The 17,397-nt window shown below is 46.5% G+C and overlaps 1 protein-coding gene across 3 annotated transcripts in view; it reads right to left on the reverse strand.

Moving 5' to 3' along the window:
• The window catches only part of TSPAN18 (tetraspanin 18), a 130,197-nt gene extending 116,590 nt beyond the window's left edge, over window positions 1-13,607 (reverse strand). For 2 of the 3 annotated variants that reach the window (XM_069784653.1, XM_069784649.1), the window contains exon 1: window positions 3,701-3,847. The gene's annotated coding sequence lies outside the window, so the exon portion shown is untranslated. Of the gene's footprint in view, window positions 1-3,700; window positions 3,848-13,585 lie in introns of those variants that run through there. The other variant, XM_069784652.1, reaches the window with a different exon arrangement.
• Between the last annotated feature and the right edge of the window lie 3,790 nt (window positions 13,608-17,397).

Raw genomic sequence — 17,397 nt, forward strand, 5'->3', positions numbered from 1 at the left:
GAGAAATACACAGGCTTTGCCCTCTCATGCAAATACACTACTTGGTTTTGAGTCACTATTTTAAAGTGAAAACTAAAGACCACCACTTCTCAAAGCAAGTTACTTTCCAACCCTCACTGTAATACTTGTGGGGGGGGGGGTTCTCAAAAACCAAGAAAAATCGATCCAAAACCTTTCCGTCACATTTTATTGTCATCAGATTAAGTTAAACAAACAAAAAAATCATACTAACATTAGTCAAAAACTCTTGAAAAAGCAAAAGTAGGGATTATCTTGCAACAACACCCCCAAACAAGGACTGCTTCAGCAGCCTCACAGGATTAGCGAGGAGTATAGATATTCATCTGTTTTAATTATAGCTCTCAAACAGACCTCAGACCTACTACCACCTCATGCAATGACTCATCTTCAAGATGTCGAGAACTACGCGCTACCTCACAAAACTCTCTGAATACAACTTGGACCACCATCTGCTTACTTAGATACCTTAAGCCTCAATTTTGTAGCGTCTGAACTTCTCTTTTCAAGTCCTTCCTCATCTAAGACCCATGGCCCCATAAATCCAGTAGCTTCTGTTCCCGGAGCAGTTGTGTCTGTTTTCCTGCAGCCTGGTGAGAACAGACAGGACTCAAGATAATTAAATAAAAACACAGGAACTCCATTATTTATTTTAAAGGAAAACGTGTTTTCTAGGAAGAAAGTCCTTTATTTGGGCAAATCTGTAAGCTGTTTATCAGCTTAAACTCATTATCTGCCCATATGGTCTTAGCACTGTGGTTTACAAAAAAAAAAATAAAAATGGGCATGCACTAGCTGATGAAATGTCATCTGCCCTTATGCCAGAAACTAGTATTTTTGCATTGACGTCAAATTAGGATCCTTGCCACAAGTGAAGGGCTACCATAAGGATAGTCATAATATTTTAATTATGAAGGGATCTTACAGAAGGCAGCAAGGAAGGCAGAGGCAAAGCAAGAAAACCCATTCACAAAAATACAAAGTCACTTAATTCACTTTTTTCCTCCTCTGTTATTCTTTTTGTCTGGCGAGATGGGGTGGGAAGAGAGCAACCTAACTTGAAAAGAAAAAAAAGGCAAGAGAATGAGATGCTAGAGCCAGTAAACACACATCAAAGCATGAGATGGCTCTGCTTCAGCTGCCTCCAGTATTCAACCTGGGATAGACTAAGGCAAGATAAAAGGTGCTAGGAGGGAAAATACTACCCCTACAGCAGCGCAGACCCTCTCCCTCACTTGCTCAGCCCTAATGCTGAGAGAACGCCAAGACCCCATCCAGCTCCGCCGCGCCGAAAGCGGCAAGCGCACACGATAGACCTAGTTTTGGAAACCCAAATTTGTCCACCGTCGTCTGCTGTCGGGGACTGGCTCCACGCAGTGAGGTGGTTCGAAGCCCTTCCCGCTCCCCCGTCGAGCCGCTGCCGCGGAGCAGGAGCTGGGTTTATTGATTCTGTGAGTCACAATTAGCCACGGGACGCAGGACCAAAGGTTTAGCACAGGACATTAAACCTGACTGTCTGAGCTGTCAACTTGGTTATTCCAAGGAGAGAGAAACAAATTGAAGTCACAGTAACAGATGTTTCTCATGTTTTATGAACTGCAATATTATTCCTGGTTACAGATACAGTTTCTGCCTTTTAAAACAGACCTGCAACACTGCGTGTATGAAATTATTTGAATTAAACAACACACAGGCAACTTGGCAAAGGACTTAAGGATAGCTCAGCATTTTCATACGCACACAATGATTCCCGTTTCCCTTTCGCCCAGCCCCACCCTGAGAAGTATAATACATGTGAAAGCAGCCAAAAATGAGATCACGCCAGGCTAGAGTCCTTCGTTGCCGTCAGCCGAGGCGAGGATGCAAACACTCAGACCCCATTCCTCTTTGGTGGAAAACACACTCGGCCCCTTCTCGGTTTCCACTGTGGGTAAACTAAGTTGCTGGGACCCTTTCTGAGTTTTAAGCGAGCCTGGAAACAGAAGACTGGTCTTCTTCCCAGGATGCCTTATCCTTCCTCCCCAGGGGGGATAAAGGGATTTCCCCATAATTTACAAAGGAAATCTGAAATACCTACCCCAGGAGCGAAAGCCACCCCCAAGTTCATTTGGCTCCTCCGAATCTAGGAGGCAAGCGGAGCCGGGGGGGACCGACGCTCCAAAGGCTCTGCCGAAGAGCCACGCTGACACGGCACAGCAAGAAAAGCCCTCTCGTGGAAACTGTCAGCATCACCCACCCGAGCCCTCCTCCGTCTGCGATATCTCAGAAAAGTTAAAAGCTCTTCCTTTCTCCCTCTCAGCCCGCTACGCTTAAATTCATGGCAACTGTATCGCATGGTATTTTAGCTGACGCCAACAAAAGCTGTACCTCAGCCACGACAAACACAGAAACATTAACTGCCTTCCAGGGAGGGTCAAACATTTGAATCATTTTAACATACAATACAAATACTTCAGTGAAAGCAGATGATAAAGAAGCACATCTGTACGTTATGCTACACAGTCGAATTTGAAAGATTCCCTCCAAATTATGAAAAAAGATGAAGAACGTACCTATTTCTCCCAATGACATCCCTATCATTAGCTCTCAGTTTGCATACTTTTGAGACAGAACAACTGCTGCTCCTTACAAAAGCACTAAATACTGAAATAAGCATTTTACCGGTGGAATCCATCAAACGCCTGGATACATCCTCTTGAATTAAGACATCTCGTTAACAACTCCACACACTTTTTTACCCACTAGTAAAAATCCAGGGCGAGCCTGCGCTCACTATTTGCATATACCCAGCCAGGCACACAGCCATCTCCAGCACGCTTCTGCCCAAGCAGCTTCGGTAGCCACTGGCTATTCAGCGGAATACGTGCCTAGAGTCTATTAATTGTGTTCAAATTTTCTCTTATTACAGAAACACAAGCAGTAATCAGGCTGAGCTTACTAATTGCCGAGAGAAGTGCTAGAGAAAAAAAGAAGTTACAATTACCACACAGACTTCACAGAAAACCACCCAAGTACAATGCGTCAGAAAACGCTGTCTGCTCGCTCGCTACAACATTTAAACACAAAAGTTGCGATAAAACTTTAAATGCTCATCTGTACAGTTTATGAACCCCACACATCTCAGTGGGCTGGTACCTCACTAGCGCGTTGGTGCGGCAATAAATCTCGATTAGAGCGCGGGGACTTGACCCAGCGTGGCAGGGTTGCAGTTTGCCGACCGGCAAAAGTGGGAAAGAGAAAATTCCTACCGGACTGAAGTCAGAAACACGGGTAACTCTCCCCCCATGCCTCCCTTTCCTCATCCAAACTTCGCGGGGGGGTGGCTCACCCCAAAACGCTACGAACGGGCGGGCAGACACCCAGCGGTTCCTCCGCTCGCTTTTACAGTAAGAGGGCTCCCGGAGCGGGGTGGAGGGGAAGCAATAAAATACAGAAATTTTAAGAGCAGGCTCTGAGACCCCCCGGGTACCGACCACGAGAGGTTCCCCCCGTAAAGGAGTTACCGGCGGGGCGAGCTCAGCTGGCTCGGGCCGGCCAGGGAACCTCTCCGCCAGCGTTACGACCAGCCGGGCTGGCATTTCAGCCCCGAAAAACTTGCACGCCCCGCTCTCCCCCCAGGGCTGACCGAGGAAAAGCCACCGAGAAGCGAACCCCGGTGCCGGTGCCGGTGCCGGTCCGTTACCTGCCGGCGGCCGCAGCGCGGCTCTCCGCGGCGGTTCCCCGGGGACGCACCGAGCTGCCGGCGGGAGAACGAAGGAAGGGACGAAGGAACGATCGGGCGGCTCCCGGCTGCGTCGGGCTCCCACTCCCGTGCCCGGCAGCCGGCTCCACCTCCCGGCCGTGCCCCCTTCTCCGCCCCCGCCCGGCTCGGCTCGGCTCGGCTCCGGTCTCCGGCCGTGCTCCACCCTCTCCTCCCTCCCCGTCCGAAAACTTCCCGGGGAACCCTCGGCCAAAATCGCCGAAGGCTGCCGGGGAGCAGGACTCGTCCCCCGTTTGCTAACGTATCCCCGGAGGTCGTTTGGGAGAGGCGGCCAAGCCTGGGAACCCTCCCCGCCGGGAAAGGGGCAAATTCTGAGCCCGCCGGAGGGAGAAGAGGTGCCTAGTCCCTGTCTCCAGGGTGCCCCCCTGTCGTGGTTTAACCCCAGCCAGCAACTAAGCACCACGCAGCCGCTCGCTCACTCCCCCCCCACCCAGTGGGATGGGGGAGAAAATCGGGAAAAGAAGTAAAACTCCTGGGTTGAGATAAGAACGGTTTAATAGAACAGAAAAGAAGAAACTAATAATGACAATGATAACACTAATAAAATGACAACAGTAGTAATAAAAGGGTTGGAATGTACAAATGATGCGCAGGGCAATTGCTCACCACCCGCCGACCAACACCCAGCCAGTCCCTGAGCAGCATTTCCCTGCCGCCCCTTCCCAGTTCCTAAACTAGATGGGACATCCCATGGTATGGAATACACTGTTGGCCAGTTTGGGTCAGGTGCCCTGGCTGTGTCCTGTGCCAACTTCTTGCGCCCCTCCAGCTTTCTCACTGGCTGGGCATAAGAAGCTGAAAAATCCTTGACTCTAGTCTAAACACTACTGAGCAACAACTGAAAACATCAGTGTTATCAACATTCTTCACATACTGAACTCAAAACATAGCGCTGTACCAGCTACTAGGAAGACAGTTAACTCTATCCCAGCTGAAACCAGGACACCCCCTCCCTCACCCCATAACACCTGATGATGGGTTTCTGATCCCTGGGATGCAAGAGACCGGGGAGGTGGGAGGTCACTTGTTGACCGGGATGCCTAAACGCGTTCGAAGAGCCGTCAGAGAAACTTTCGAACAAAGAACGTCACCGCGGGATTGGAAAGCCTTTCAAAAACGCACGCTAAACCAAATGGAGAGCCCGGGTTTGTGACGTGGGAAAAGCCAACCCTCCTAAGACCAGTTTCCTAAGGAAATACGGCTTGTGCGGTTGTGCTCTGTGTGCATGCCGATAACTTCTGAGCCAGGTAAACAATTTCGATTAAGTTTGACAACTACAGGTTTCAGGAAAATAGGTAACTGTGGAGGAGAGGTCATCTCTTTTACTGCTCTTGCATGTAGGATGACTGTATCCCAAGTCCAACAGCATCCAACAGAAACCAGGGAATCCACAGGGGAGGTTCAACTCAACTATTCCCAAGGGAAACCCCACTTCACTGCTCCTGATGCTCACAAAAGTCCTTGCTGGGTTGGAGGGGAAGAAATTGAGGGAGGAAGAAGCGTGCAGAAGTAACGTGATTACTGAGTAACAATCCATAGCTCAGGAGCAAGGGCGTTAGTAAATTGGATATTGCGCTCACCTCTAACAACAGAGGTGATAGCAATTCTGCGAGGGCCAGATCCTGCAAGTGGTCTTACGCAGACACGTCCTTGTGCTGATAAGAAGTCCTGTTTATTGTGTGATGCTCTCTCTACAAGATGGCAGACGCGGATCTGGACCCTCAAAGCCTCTTAGAAGAACAAGAGACAACAGGAATGTCTATAACAGTGCAGTGCAAAGGAAAAAAGACGCACCAGCGTCTCGGTATAAATATCCCTGCTAATGCCTCATATATCTGGTAATGAACAATTACAAGGCTCCCCAGGTGCAGATATTTGTTGGCATCGGCCTTCTTTTTTTCCTGATGTGGTATAAAAAGAGCGAGATACATGCAGAATTGAACAGTTATGGTCCCGAATCCATTTCTGTGTAATAGCAAAACTAGATTACACAACCAGATAGCATTTGTAACGTTTGTTTTGTTATAGTCTATTGCTTAAGACAGGCAATCATTTCAAGGTCTGATATTTTCTTGTAATGTTTGGGCCCATGTTTTTCCATTTCTGTTTCACTATTCATTTATTTGTGTCACAGCATGATCCTACCTCTCCTTGGTCTTTGTGGCAGAGTAGGGGATTTCCATTTCTTTATTAGACACAGTTTGACACGAGGTAATAGCCTTGTTCCTCATTTGATTCCTTTGCAAAGGACTCGGAGTGCTCTTTTCCAGAAGGCTGGCTTGTCATACCCCTTGAGCAGCAGATCATGGTTCTTTCAGGCAGAGATTACATTTGTGCTCTGCAGACCTGTCAAACCGGGCTCCGTTGGCCCTCCCTCTGCGCTCCCCCGTAACAGTCTCACGCATTTGCCCTTGCACCGTCACGGGACCGTTTCAGGACCCCACATGCCAGGCAATTTTGCCACGTACCTCGTGAACAAACCACAAAAATGCGTGTGTGTCAGTCTCGCCACCCGACTCCTACCCCTGTTTTGTGGCCTAACGCGCAGATCTCATGCAGAGGGTTTCTAGGAAACCGAGTGGGCTTAGTCCTGCCCAAAACACCGGTTTTAAACAGCTCCAGATTCAAATAGACAAGATCCCTTCCTCATCAGGGACACTCTTGGCATTTTTCCAACAACTGCCCCCTCCCCCCCCGCAGTGACATCATCATTCTGATATTTTGGAAAAAAGTACAGGGCAATGTATCCTAAGACTTGTATGTGTTTTCTGTTTTCCATCCTGATTCTATGAAACTGTTTTGTAAATGAACAAAAGTCAACTATATGTGACCCCAGCTTTCAAATCTTCCACATGCTCGCATAGACACAATAGTGCTCTTACATGGTCAACTGTGAGGTTTAAGGGGCCACTATTGAAAATTAGCTTCCCGAGTTTATAGTGCTTTCACTGTCATGAAGGAACTGCTTTGTGAATCCCAGCCAGCGCTGAATTGAGTTTTGCATTTAAAGCTGGGGTTTACTTTCTTCGTGTTGTGCAAAGGATATAGTATATCCTCTGGGAACTTAAAGCATAATAGCAACCTTGGGTAATTTTATCACAGATAAGCTTGCGAGTGGGCTGTTTTACTTGTTTTCTGATAAATACATCACTGAATTGAAATCCGAGCAAGGAAATAGTTCCATGGTTTAGCCCAAAACACTAAAGCCACTTTCTCCTGTTTCAGAATTGCCTAGAGCTGCAGCCCTCCCACTGTCTGAAGAGTCTGTCCCTTGAATATTACATCATATGTATCATAATCCGAAGAGTCTCTCCGTTAACACTTCTGATAGGCTTGAGTTCTCAGAAGCAGAAACTGCAACGGTGGGAAGCCATGAGCAAATCGGGGCAGGTTTCTCGCTGGTGTTAACTGGGTGGATTTTGAGAGAATTGAATTTCGCTCCGTACAGCTAAGCCGTTGCTTATGAGCCCTTTCCTGTCTGCGCTTCACATCTTAGTTCTCAACTTCACAGTTTCCCTGTCGCTTCCTTCCCTGGCCTCCCCGCCTTTCCTCCCGCTTCCTTTGCCTTCAGCCTGCTCCCTTTCTTTTCCTACCATTTTCTCTCAGTAGTCCTACTAGCGTCTTTCCCAATTTGCTCTGAAGGCAGATAAAGCAGGAACCCAACCCCGATCCCTCTTGGCTGTGATTCCTAGAACCGGGCTGACACACAGCCCAGCTCATTGCCGAGGCAGATGGGCAGGAGGAAACTCTCTGGCATCTGCACGCTGGAACCTGAGCGCCAGTCTATTTCCAGATAACCATGGCAAATTCCAGGAGCAATCTGTGCTCAGCAGAAATCGCACAGCGTTATTAACTCTGCCGTGAGACTGAATGGCACTTCTGAGAGCGCAAAACAAACAAGGTCTTAGCCACCGAGAGCTTAAGATGACAAACTGACTGTCTAAACCTGATCACCTGCTCCCAGATAAAGACAGCAAAGTAAGCGATCTTGTTTTTCCGAAATGTCAAGCACTTGTAGTGCTGACTGAAGTTACCCTGATCAGTATGCTCTCTCATCTGCTATCAGACTGCTTTCCCAGGGCCCCTCCAGCAGGCTTGGGAAAACAGCATGAGGGGGCAGTTGATGTACTGGTAGCGAGAGGTTTGTTCAAGCTTTGTTATTAAAATCATAATTAAAACCTTGCCAGTGTATTTTTCAACCCAGTTTTCTTTCCCAGGCTCAGCTGGGAAAACTGAAGCTAAATTGTTTATGAGTTGGGTTCTTTGTCAATAGCAGCATTTCCCAATCATTTTCATCCAAGCAACAGCTAACGTTTTGGAGAAAAAAATATCACAGGCCCTCGTGCAGCTTTGCCATGGTAATTTATTATTTTTTTTTAATCAAGAACTAAGCTGCGTTTTTAATATTCATTTACAGATGTATTTTTCCCAGCTTCGTTTTCATATTTACTTGATCACATGGTAACATACATTTATGTTTTTTCTGAAGTGAAAAAGCATGTTTTGTCATCATTTCACGTATGACCTTCTCACATCTCTCAGACCCAAGGACCACAAGGTGGGAAGCAGGTTTCTAGGGCAAAAGACATGCTCTTCTTAAGATTATCCAATCCATGAACAACACTTCCCGCTCACTGAGATACTCAAATAGGTAGACATAATTTTCCTAAATGCTTTCCTGCCTACCTCCCTCCTTCCTTGTCTTTGAAGTTGCAAGGTTACACAAAAGAACTGGCAGTGGTGCCTAAAACCAAAACTGCAGAAGCAACAATTGAATGAACCCTTGGACGCTGCCCAGAAAAATCTCAACAAAGAGAATTTGGCGTAATAATTTTAATATTCAGCATTGAAGGGATACTTTTAAAGCAAAATGGACATATTTAAGATGATAGCCATCTCCACTGCTAACAACAGGTAAAGCTATATATTACTGAACTGAAAAAAAGCTAGAAAATACCCCGTCCGCTGTTTGCTTTTTTTTCTCCTTAAGTTTCCTAAAATGGAGCTTATGCCAGAACCCCAAGTTTTCCAACTGCACATCTTTTGAGAAAGTTCTTAACCTTTGTATTTCCTCTGAAAGTTGCAGCTGAGCTTTTTCTGTGCTTCTTGAACCCTACACGGAAACAAATGTCATTTCCTACAATCTTTTTAGTAATCTTCACTAAGGACAAGCAAAGTGGAGGCCCCCATTGTACCAGAAACCCTGTAGTCTCTTTCCCCTACGCGTTTAAACATGACAAGAGAGACAAATACAGAGGAACAGTTATCCCCATTTGCAAATAGGAAATTGAGGCACGAAGAATGAATGCTGAAGAAGTGCTAAAAGTCTGTGGCAGCTCCAGGACACGAGCTAGGAGATCCTGGATCCCAGACAAGTGCCTTACTCATCCAAACATCTATTCTCAAATGTTTTTGAGCTTCTTGGCATTTGCATTTCTCTTATAACACAAAGGGAGGAGGCTCAAATGCGCTTTTAAAGCTCCAGCTGACACTAAAATCCTGGAGTTATTTTTATTCTCATAAGATTTTACAAAGCACCTTTCTCCATTTAAAAAAAAGAAAGCTAACAAACATAGCTTCAGGGGTTATTGTTCCTTGAGATGTTCTAATTAAATAGCACTTTATTGGCTAGTTAGAGTTCTTCATGATTTTTCTGACAAAGATACGGTACGTAGTTCACAGATATCTACAGAGAAAAGCAGTAACTGCCAGGGGGAGGATGGAAGTGTTGAAAACTTCACTTCTGACAACAGTTAGATGGTCACCCTGCAATTTGTTTCAACACAGCCAGTTGTGTTGCCATAACTTGTTAAACATCTGCTAAAAACATATGGAATCCTCCTGGGGGATGTAAGTTGATGCCATTCATCAAACTATTTCACTGCTTCCCTTCTCCCCAGATGACTCCCTCCAGTGAGCCAACTGAAGCAAAGGATTCCGATATCTATTTGTAGAAAGGGATCCCTAGTCAGAAAAGTGGTGATTGCTCCCCTTGAACCCAGGACAAGGTCCTCTCCAAGCAAATTCTTCTGAAGCACACGTAACATGGTTAAGGAGAAAAACAAAACAGCACATCATCAGAACTCCAAATCAGTCATCCCACTGGGCCCTTAGGTGAAAGGAGGTAGCACGGTGTCCTACGGGAAAACTATTCCCCATTCTGCAGAAGTTGGTTTACATGGGCACTACCAGGTTAGCTGGGAGATTGCTGAAATTATGACCTTTGGCATGGAAGGAGCTAAAGTTTTTCCTGGTATCGCATAAACTAGAATTTTATTAAATCCAGCAAGTTGGACTGTCCACTGGGATAAACACTTATGGCTGTGTAAAATGACCTCAAGAAGGCTGTAAAATGCAACCGCAGTGTCAATGACCTGGAGCGTTATTACTGGCACTCAGTTTGCATGGTGTAAAGGTTGCTGGACGTCACAAGTGATCCCAGAATTTTCCATGGTCAGATTCAGTGCCCTAAGCAGGGTGTAGCTTTTAAGACCTGGACCAATCTCCAGTGACAGATGGAGAAGTCATATCCTAACAAGTCCATGAAGCAATGATCGGGTGGTGATGCTACTATAACCTCATTGGGATAGCTACCGAAAAGTACACAGCTTGCTTTTGTTCCCAGAAGCTTCTCTGCTTTTTCTCAGATATGCTACTTTCTTTAATAAAAGATAGTACTTCTCTGCAGGCCTCTTTTCACTTGTCATTCACCCCCCTTCCGAGCATACACACAGCCAGGGCAGAAACAAAACTGCACAAGTTTTGCTTCTTTTTCTGCCGTCTCAAGAGTCCTTCTGTGCATGTGTGCATAAGGCAGCCCTGCTCTTCTGTCAACAAAAAGGGAACTTGTAAGTGAATAAAGCATCCATGCTCGGTACAGGAGCTGTGAAATTGCTGAATGCTGCACAGTGGGATTGAGGCAGACTTGGTGCTAGGTTAAGGTCGGTTATTTTAAAAAATGTAGTAATAAAATAGAACGGTCCTTGTGAACCCTTTGCCAGGCACTAATTAATCACCATCCCATTTTTACAAGTGAGAGCAAATGAATGCCAGGTATATTTGCCTAAGTGGGCATCAGAATTAGAATTTAGGGCTCCTAACCTGTGATTGAATCACATGATTGCACCTCTATCAGCTACTTCAGACATAAGGTTTCTTTACCTGAAGATGAAAACCCTTTCACTGGCTGGACACTCATTAGTTGGAATGACTGGTGTACAAATATGGTTATTTTACAGCTTAAAAATATGGATTCTGTAGGCCACTGTGGAACACAGGTTGGAACTATGCGAGTCCCTTATCAGGCTGATTCCTGCTGTGAATGTTTTAAACAACATTGTGAGTTACTAGCTGCTGTTTCCTACCAGGAAGAGATAAACTGTTGATTTATTAAATGTTGGAGCCAGCTTCACCCCTAGTTTTACTAGACTGATTTCAATGAAATAACGCCAAGGACACATTCTCTTAGCTAAGTAGCCCGTAGCCACCTACTGAGATTAATTTACTGTACATACATCACAAAAGCTTACAAAGCAAGAGAAAAAAAGCACCTCCTTGTTTCCTGTTTTTCTGAGCTACCCTCAGAGAAGGGTCCAGAATCTAGGTTCTGTTGGAAAGATCCCCAAGACACTCTTCCAGTCTACTAGGAGAATCCAGCAAACCCTTGAAACCTGGTAAGTATGCAAAGCCTGGCAAAGGCTCTGAAGCTTCTTGCTTCTCCCTCTTGTAAGCAGCCCCTTCGTGCAGCCTTTCATGCCGTGTTTTGGCACTCGTGATCCTGGCTGTGATAACAAATTGCAGAAGATTTACTCTAATTCTTTACTTTCCCCCATGTATCCCTGTGATAAGCCCTCACTCCCTCGCTATTGGGTCCTGGGTTGTCTTCCAGGTGATCTCCCTTCGGTTCCACAGATAAAGACACAAAGCAGAGGGTGAGTAGGGAGAGGAAGGTCGGAGACAGACAGAAGGGGCTTTTCTCTTCAACTTGACAGAACGGGGGCAAATACCTCTGTCGCAAGCAGAAGCAACGGCACGTTAGAAAGGGTAAGAATGGAAAGTCTGGCTTCTTGGAACCAGCCACTGAAATGAAGCAATCGTGTTGGGAAGCCCAGGGTATTGATAGAGCAGCTGGTCTCCTTCCAACTGGGATTCGCTGTGTTTCAGGGCTATAATCAGGCAAATAGAGAATTTGCCAACCAAGGCTTTATTCAGTGTGCCAGGGAGCAGCCGTCCCTTCACCTGAGCTAGAAATGGCTTCACTAATGTGCGGCATGTGCACGAGTCACTAAAGAGCCTTCACCCTTCATCAGTCAGAGAAGTGCAGTTGCGTGTGCAGGAGGACCGGCAGAGGCAAGGGGATGACAAGCTATTAAGAATGAAGCCTAATGGCCCCTTGAGAGCATTGGGAGTGGGGAAATAAAATAAAATTAAAAAAACCCTTCACCTGAATTTTAATCACACCCAAGGGAAGACATGAGATTTAATGCAAAACATTACACAGCTGCTTTGCTACACGAGATTAACTTCATGTAACAGGATGAATAAAAATATTCCCACTCCAACTTTCTGAAACATTCTGCCCTGAGGCAGTGAGAGAAATGGCACAGAATGCAGAATGAGGCAAGGAAATGAGCTAGAGATGCTTTTAAGCTCTGTGCAAGTCACCCATCCAAAGCTGGGCTCTGACACAAATCTCCTTCACCATCTCAAATTAATAATTCATCCTTAGCTGGGCGATCATTAAAAGATCTCTTTTTTGTAGACAGACAGTCAGAGAGAACAAATGTAAGAGTTAATGCTGGCTGGCAATACTGTGAATCTTTGAAAGCAACAGGCTATGACAGCACTTCTTAGGTTCTCCTAGTGCTATGCTTACAGCCTGGGCATCTGCAAAAGACTGTAAATGTGCGTGCGTGAGGAGTGACCCACTTCTGCAACTGGAAGTTGGAATGCCTCCCAGATGCACACATGACATCTCGGCAACAGAGGGAGAGAGAAGGGGAAGGAACCTAGGAAGAGAGTTCAGAAGACGAGTGCGAATGAAAATACCAAAGCAGCAAAACATCTAGTTCTAAACTCTTGGTAATCGGACATCCAAGATGAGCTGCTATCAAGGTCACAAGAGGTCTTTGTGGTAGAAATGAGGCAACTTCCCTCAGCCACCAAGAGAAGCTGTGAGCTCACATTGCAGGCTGTCAAAGTCAGCAGGGACTTGGTCATAAATTGATTTACAAGAATATCAGCTGGAGATAGAACCTTTTTGCTTTTCAAGCTGTATAGTAAATGCATGTCCCTTGACAAGTAACTTTCCCTGGTAACCCCGTCAACCATTTATGAAGCAAGAGTGGTATTTCCTTAGTGCTCAGCATAACAGGCAGTGTGCAATTCACAAAATACACCTCCATCCATAATAAACAATTCCTAAAATTAACTGTTTCCTATTCCTGATAAAATTATCGGAAACACCCAACTGATCATTGTGCACATTTTGCACTTTTCTTTTTGGGGCAGCAGCCCTGTTTGGTCCTGGAAATTAAGCAGCTTCTAGCACTGACTAGGCCTTGGAAAATAAATCCAGATCTCAACAACTGCAATGAGTCAGATGTGATTTTCTTCTTTTACGCCAGATGAGAATTCACAACTTCGGTGCGATGCCAGTCATAGAAATAAGCAAAACAGAGAGTTGCAGCGTGCTCAGGGACAACGTGCTGCCTACTTAGTCTCTACAGGAGCTCTGGAAAGGCACGCTGGCTGCGGCTGCTCAGACAGAAGACAGGGTTATTCGGAACAGATGCAGCAGTTGCTTACCTGATGTCTCTCAGGTGTCTGGCAGCAGCAGTCGCAGCAATCCCAGCTCCCCAGTGCTCTTCTCTTCAGCCTGCAATTACAGTTGCACCCCTTCCCGCTACTCTTCTCTTGCCTGTGGAAAAAGCAGTCTCGTGCCAGTCCCTCATCCTGGGGGCTGAAAAACTCAACTTTTTCTTCGCTGTTGAGAAGTGTAGAAGAAGTCACCCCCAGGCACTGGTGATGCTCTGCAGCTGGAGGTGTTCTGAGTGAGATGTAAATCAAGATACATGGTCATAAAGCAGCTAGTGACAAGTCTTGGAGGAAAAAAAAGGTGTTATCTTTAGTAACCAGGCCAAATGCCAGCTCCAGCTAAGATAACAGACATTCTACTGACTTCCTGCAATTTTCCTTCAGTGAAATATTATCCTCTTTACTTCCTGCCAGAGTGTCATTTAACACTGCTTTGCCAGTCTAACGTGATTCACTCAAAGGAAGCTGCATTTCAGTAAAGACTAAAGTAACTCCACTACATTAGAGATGCATCCAAACTGTGAGATTCAGAATGAGATTTATATACATATTCAAGAGGCTGCATAGTTCAGTGGTTTAGTTTAATTTCGGTCAGTGAAATTAGCAATAATCCTTTATTGTAGGAAAACCAACAAACCAGTTAAATACATGGATGACGCGAGCATTCCTGTCTGTATCCGGAGAGTAGAAGGTACTAAAATCATTTCTTCAGAACAATAGCAAGACCCTCTTCCTCTAGCACCCTGATCTCAGATTCCAGCAGCCACTAATCCTATCACCTGGAAACAACTGCTGCTGCTCGAGACTGCACTGAAGTGCTCTCCAAACAGCAGGTACCATCCAGTTTCCACTGTCTTTCATTATGATAGCTACTGGCCATATCTACACCACCATTTGCTGCACATATTGCAGTTCTGCCTCAACAATGCCTTGCAGACACCGTCAGGTAATACAAACGCTTTGTCATAACATACTGCTTGAGCCCAAGGTAAAACTACTCCGAAACAATTTATCCCTACCTGCATATTTGCACTGGAATATGCCGGTGTACCTGAGGAAAATGGAACAGCTCCCAAAGTAGGCAAGAGGAACTGTTGTTTTTCTGTTCACAATGGGTTTCCTCATCAATCAGGCACGTTCATTAAAGCTTACTTCCTTTAGCAGGATCACTGTAAAGGGCAATTATGGAGGAGGAAAAAGAGTACAGACTTATGACTTGCCGTCTTCCAGGATTTGTCCTGAAGATTAATTGAATCCATCGCTTTAATGAGGCTGAGTCCCCACTGAACAGGGTGACCAACATCTTCACATTCTAGTGTGACTTTACAATAACAAGACATCCTCTCTACACATATCTTTCACAGAAGCATTAGGTACCGAGCACAAATCACAGGCCAAGGAGGAAAGGCATAGCTATCCACTGAAATTCAGGTAGTGTCAGAGCCTCAGGATCCTTAAGGCCAGCTGTAGCTAATAATAGGCAATTTCTCCATCAAGTGTCACACTGTTCATGTGTTCCTGCTTCTCCCTTTCCTCCCAGAGCACTGATGGTGGTATTGATGGAGGTGGGACTACAGCCAGCTGCTCTCTGAGGTGTGCCAGGCAGTGGGATACTGCTCTCAGCTCCAGAAGCTGTCAAAGCCATCATGGATTTATATTCTGTGGAAGTAATTAGGGACTCCCCGTTGCTCCTCCACTCGCCTCCCATTTGTAGGGCAATCACATCAGACTAGAGTCGTGCTCAGTCAACACTGCCAACCTCCCCTGAAGCCAGTGGGGACTATTAAGAGAGGTTACTGGGGCAGATGGAATATTCCCCACTAGGACGCACACACAGAGCTATAGATTTTGCCCTTGAACATAGCCTGTGGCAATTTCCAGCAGATAAATGAAAGCTGCTATTCTCATTGATTTTTTTTTTTTAATAATTATTTGCATCACCTCTTGCTTCTAGTCATAGTGATCCCATCTCCAGTCTGTGGTAGAGACGCTAATTCATTTTTTATCTTCCCTATTTGCCTGATTTTTTCCATTCACTGGCTCACTCTCTCCACAACTAGCATGGGGGTACAGAGCCTTTGTGCTAAGGGAGTCTGGAAGGGGAGCTGCTACTGCTCACCAGACTCCTTTTGTTAAGGTTTGCAAAGAGAAAAGACTGGTCTGAGAGGGCTAAGCAAGTCTTCTTCAGCTAGCTTTGGTCCTTCCCTCACCACCAACAAACTGGACTAGCAGCTCAGAGACACAGCCGGAGCTCGTTTTATCCTCCTGCATCAGGCAAAAGCTTTTACGATGCAGTGAATTTCTTAGGCAGTGGGCTTCCCGCTGTCACGTGAGGCTCACTGGGGGATCAGGACCCGTGAGTTTTGCCAGGATGAAAAGCCAAGCTCTTGCAGTCTCCTGCCTAACAGCGGATCCCTCCGGCAGAGTCCTTGCCTTCCCCCCCCTCCCCGGGTGAACTGCCGTTGACCCAGCGAATTCAATTAGTATGGTTCTTCCTTTATCAAACAAACCCCACATGGCCCAAACCAAACATGGTGTATTTGAAAACAAATGGATTGAAACGGCCCTAATCTACTCAGACACTGTCCTCTGCGTATGTTCCCTCCAGTTCAGCCTACCCACAAATACAATCAGGGAACCATCAGGACCCCATATGGTCTGTGAGAGGAGAGAGGAGTCTGACACCCTGCAGAGCAGAGATTGCCAGTGATTGGGGCTTGCATCAAACAGACCGTTGCAGTGCCTTGACAGTGCTTTTTGGGCCAGTTTTCTGACTGGCCCCACCGTTGAGCCCTTAGGGAAAGCGGGAGGAGAGTGCCTCAGTTGGAGTCCTAGGGAAGAAAGCTTGTGTGACCTTGACTCGTACCGTTTTCCCTGCACACAGTGATGCACAGTACCATCACGTGCAGTCTGGACGAACCACACTAGCTAAAGCACATCTGTAAGCCACCACAGCAGAAACCACAGCACCTTGCCCGGAGGGCTCAGAATCACTTCAGCCACTCCATACATGAAGATTTGTCCTTTATACCCCAGGAAAGTTGTCAGCGCTCCCATTTATGTGGCCCACAGATCAGCTACATCTGTCCTAGGATGCATGCCAGCAAGAAGAAATCCCACGTCAAAGGGGGATTCCCTACCTGACTTGCCCAAAGGAGTAACACAGCTACGATGAGGAGGGAGCCGTTTTGCTGGCAGATCGGCACGGCCACACGTGCTGCACCTACGGTTGCCATCCTGGACAGCACAGACTTGTTTGGGGACCCTCCTCTAACGCTGCCCACCAAGCAGCCAGCGGAGGTTGTCAGAAATCACCGGACGCTCCCAACATCTATTCAAACGCGTCTCCTGTGCCCCATCTTCTCTTAACCAGCAGGGACTAGGCACGACCCTTGCCAGCACACAGAACACAGAGGAAAGCCAGAGGGGGGGCCCTTACCCAACAGGCCCCAGCAGAGATGTGCTGGGGCGGGCGATGGCAAAAGCCAAACACTCAGAGATCCCATCTCCCTTTTGCTTTGGGGCACAGATGGAGAACAGCGTTAAGTCAGGCAGCACATCTTAGGTAGACTTGCTGGTGGTTCACAAGAAAAGCCTGGTAAAAAAGGCTCAAGGGCAAGTGCAAGCGTGAGAGGGCTTGAACAACACTGCCACAAGATCCAGAGGGATGGAAGACAGCTCTTGTGTAGCACGCTGAGGACATGTTCCAGAGACGCTACACTGAAGGGCCGCTGACACACACAGGCATTTCAAGCCAGGGCTATGCAACTGGGTGGCTGCCAGGGCTGCAAAGATGCTAATAA

This window comes from Haliaeetus albicilla, chromosome 5, assembly GCF_947461875.1.
Source record: "Haliaeetus albicilla chromosome 5, bHalAlb1.1, whole genome shotgun sequence".
Taxonomy (NCBI): domain Eukaryota; kingdom Metazoa; phylum Chordata; class Aves; order Accipitriformes; family Accipitridae; genus Haliaeetus; species Haliaeetus albicilla.